This window comes from Octopus sinensis, linkage group LG11, assembly GCF_006345805.1.
Source record: "Octopus sinensis linkage group LG11, ASM634580v1, whole genome shotgun sequence".
Classification (NCBI taxonomy): Eukaryota; Metazoa; Mollusca; class Cephalopoda; order Octopoda; family Octopodidae; genus Octopus; species Octopus sinensis.
In genome coordinates, this window is record NC_043007.1 from 4,764,456 (window position 1) to 4,769,455 (window position 5,000).

Sequence of the window (5,000 nt, forward strand, 5' to 3'; positions counted from 1 at the left end):
CAGCTAATCTAATTTCGTTGTTTTACCAATAAGAAATTCAGGAGTAAGACTCTCTAGAATGATGATTCACAAAATACTAATAATAAACATTGCCTTGGCCCTATACTGAGCCCCACTCTTTCTAACACTCACACAATATACCCTGATCCTCTCCAAAACAAATCCCTTATCCTTACCCTATCTATTTCTCATCTCTGCAATCTAGAATATAATTCTATATTCCAAAATTCTTACAAAAGATGGCGTCTTGTCACGAACGTGTGCGTGCGTATTTGTAGGTACACTCTCACTTGCAACTCGAGGTTGTCTATGCCAGATATCGATGAAAGCGCCTTCTGTATTCATTGTGCTTTGAGATACGAGATGATTCTACTATATTTTTACGCATATCATCAGAGAATGACCTGGCTGTCTATACTAGTGTACATCTCTGTGAACAAATCGTCCTTGCTGACTTTTGTCGTTGACAACTTTCCCTGTCTCTCACACTCATCTCATATGAATGATAAAAGAAAACCGAATCTTTTGTCTCTCTCAACTTTCTACGACAGCCTCTTTTCATTCTTGATCGACGAAGGGAAACTCCAAACTCTCTCGATTCCTTTCTCCTCACCAAATCCACATTTACCTTATTATTGCCGTTTCCATACCATTAAATCATAACATGGCGAGAGTCACCCACATAACGATCAACACTCGCCGCCTCTAGAACCCAAGAAAATTCAAGTTATTTTATCACTCAAACTCCTGTTGTTACTATGGTAGCTCTGAGACAGTTAAGCAGATGAGGTGACCGGAACAAAGCTCTTTGATGTGTCTGTAGCGAACTCTAGTGAACTTCCTCTCTTTATTATATATAAATACATACGAACGTAGCAGGTAACAGCTGACTTTTGGACGCTGTTTTGGCCCCTGTTGTGTCTACCACTCTGATTGGTTGGGGTTGGAGCAATTTGTTTCTTACTCTATTATGCGCCAATATGCAACCTTCAAATAAGTCACGTGAGACAGTCTGTTCCAAGCAGCATTTGAGCCTACCGTCAGCTATAAAAACTCACCTCCTACTAGTCTCAACGTCAGTTGGTTCCAAACTTTCTAAGGTCTAATAATTGATCTAATAATTGATGTCTCTCACCAACGTCGTCAACAACATTTACACAGCACCAACACACTGCACTGGTTCCAACATATTGCTGTTTGTGAGCTTCTCACCAAGGTTAACAGCTAACATACAACCCACGCAGTTGCTTGTAGATATATGAATAAATGTCCATCAACCACTTCTTTTTATCATTCAGTTGTGTATGTATACGTGTGGCCCACAATAAACGTATTTAAAGTTATCACCTTTATTCCATGTATTTCTTTACCGGGTTCCTACCAAATAATATTACAGCCTTCTGAACGGAGTCACATTAGATGGAATACCACCAAACCATCTAAAGTGGTGACCCGACGTGATGTGGACACTATCCAACTATAAGTCTCTTTACATCTCTCATACAACCAAAAGCTAGAACTGAAAATTGCTTGCAGCTGCGCTAATATAGTACAGCCGAAGAACATGGCCTAAATATAGCCGAAGAACATGGCCTAAATTGCGTGAAAATAATCCCTTTACTTCTTCTAAATTGGTTACTTTTACTCACCACTGCAGCTAAATCTCCAGTAGTAGATGTATAATAGATTCGAGACCAAGGATCGAAACCTGAATTTCGCGTTCCTATCCACTGTTTTTACAATGAACATAAAATCCACTTGCTTCCAAGTCAAATATTCGCCATCATCTTAGACAAAATAGAAGTAAATATATCTAAACCGAATTCAACTCTGATTTCACGATCATGTTCAGCTTTAACTAGGGTATTATATTTGTGGGTATTATATCTGTGGGAAAAAATTCCGTTACCTTCCAGATAGTTCCTTTTGTGTCACCTTCAGTCAGGTTCCTTCTGCCAGTTCCAAAGCAATTTCGTCGAGACACATACACGATCACACGCGCCCGCACGCACATTCGCTAACAAACTTCTTTCGCACGATCCATGAACTCTTCGCCTTCATCCTTCCACACACTTTGTGGCAGACTTTTATGAAGACCAGACAAGAGATTTTCGATGTAAACAGCCACCCACAATACAAACTCGTCGCAATTGTGTAATTACGCGAAAACCGAATAAAACACGAAACAAGAATAGACGTTCTTCCGGCAATCCATTTCAATAGATCTGGAAATGATTCACTTGTTGCATCCCATTACAATCGGAAAACAAAAATATACCTGCAGGAATTACACAATCTGTGGATTCTCCAGGTTTCTAAATTGCAGCTGATACTTCGAATCTTTTGCCTTAAGGATCTCAATCAACTTCGCAAAATCATCTTTGTTCATCACTCATAAACCATGATGGATCCTTAAACAACACTTTTGCAGAAACAACACTTTTGTAAATTTCTGCCTATTTTGGTTCCAATTACACAATGCACGATTCCACAAAACTCCTCCAACACTTTCCTTCTCATCATCCCCACTTCGTACACATTTTCGCCAAGTGAGAGAACCTCTGTTAAGTTTCCCGTCTATTAGACAAAGTAGCTAAATCTCCCTCAAATTACACTTTACCATCTCAAGCAAAAACGACAAGCATGCATTGAATGATGTCCTACACATCGCTAAAAAAGAAATTGTATTAAAATTCCATTCACATCTAAGATGTATTATAGGAATAGGCCTTACTACTCATTGCGTACTTTATTTATCGACCCCAGAATGAACCTCGATGAAATTCGAACTCATAACCTAAAAGTCTATTACGTAATGTGGCAAACATTTTGTCCAATATTTTAACTCTTCTGCCACTTCAAGGTAGTCCTAAATAGATAATGCGGGAGAATGATATGATGGTCACGGCTGGAACATCTTTAATAACATTTCTGTTCACTCAGAGGTGGCAGGGGATGAAGCAACGACATATTTGGTCGTTTTAAACCCAACATGGCCACTAGCCCTCACAATATCCCTTCCATTACCCTCAAATGTTGCCACAATCTTCACCGATCTCTTTAATCTCTCTCTCTCTTTCTTTTCCCACGTCCTCTCCCCCTCCCTGTCTTTCTTTCTCTCTCTCCCTCCTTCTCTCCTTCCCTCTTCATCTCGCTTTCTCAGTAATATATTCCTGCCATTGGCAGTATCTTTAACCAGGGCAACTATCATCCGGCTGTTTTCGCTTTCTGGCATTTCAAAGCTGATTGGAGCAATTACTAACAATTGTTTTTTTACCCCCCAATACCTCGACTTTATATCTTTCTTACGAACAACCATTAACGGAGTCTGCAGTCAGAGCTGTCCTGTATCTCCATGTCATTGACCTCTAATATCTCACCTTTTGACAATTTGACGAAAGTAATGACGTTGTTCTTGACATCAGCAGAGCATTTGATCGCACAAGAGTCTGTCAGATTAACAGCAATTCACCAAGGGGGTTTCAGCCGTCTCCCATCTTCGGGACTGGAAGCTTCGCATCGCAGCATGCAGACGGGTCTCTCTTTAAGCCACAGTTTATCCTCTCCAGTATAATACTCCAAGATTCCGTTTTGACATCCACACTCTTCTCCATGTACATTGGAAACTTCGTGTCTTCTCTAACAATCTGGGAATTGAGATACACACACACACATTCGAGCGTGTGGACACACACACACATACATATACGAGGGTGTGGACACACAGACACACACACACACACACACGAGCATGTGGATACACACACAGCTACGAGAGGAAGAGATACGGGTGAGATGAGCCGGTTTAGGTGAACAAAGATAGGTCAAAGGTTATGGTACTCGTGTTTAAAGAGTGAGAGTGAGAGAGAGAGAGAGAGAGAGAGACGAAGGAAACAGGGTACCTGTGAACCAGAATTTTAGGTGTGTTAGTGACTCAGTCTTTTACAGTCAGTTCAATGATATTTGGGATTATCTAGAATCTGTATGTGCATGGGTGTAGCATCAACACCGTTGAGAATTCATCATGACATTGGTTTAAAATAACAATTGGTGTGAGACAAGGGCGTGCTCTTTCACCAAGTCTTTTCAACGTTTTCAAGATTACTTCAGAATAGAAGTACATAAAAAAAATGCAAGATATTAAGTAAAAATAAAAAATGAGATCGTTGGTGAATTTATGTATTTAAAAAGAACGATATAAGATCAAAGAAAGAAGTAAAATGCTACAAACAGAGGCTACAGCGGTTTTACCAAATTGAGATCCTGTTTGGTAAAATAAAATGATTACAATAAAAATTTTCACTTTTCATAAACAATAGTAATTTTAACTGAACTTTTGAGGTGCAAATTAGGGACGTTAGATGCTGAAAGTGAGAAAAAAATGATGGTGTTTGAAATGAAATCGCATGAATGTAAGGACTTTTCGAAAGCAGGGAGAGAGATTTATGCTCTTGTTAACTTTGCAAAGAAGAAGAAAAAGAACACTGTTATGGTGACCTGGTCGATAAAATGAACTAAAATAATGGAAGAAACAAAAACAATCTTGAAACAAAGATTTTGCAGACCTCAGATTCCCAATGCCAGATGATGCTAAAATATGCACACACGAATGTGAGGGCAACGCGTTTTTTCTGAATGTTCTGTATAACAGAACATGCAGAAATTTGTGTTTCCTATTAATCATTCGGGCTGCAAGCCTGACTAAAACACAAAGATATGTTGTGAACCGATAACCCCATTTTTTTTTAAGGCGACAAAATGGTAATCACACACAGTCAAAGTCAACGAAATAAATCATTGGAATTGAAAATTGAAATAACACCAACATAATTCTTGACTTCTTCTATAATTACTGGTGTGTTCCATCTTGTCTTATGACATGTTCCAACTTAGCCCAGTGTACAAAGCCGGTTAAGGTAGTCGAGAATTCATCTGAGCCGCCACGTACACGAGGACGTCACTTCACTCTTTGCAGCCTTTGAACTTTCAAGAGAAATACT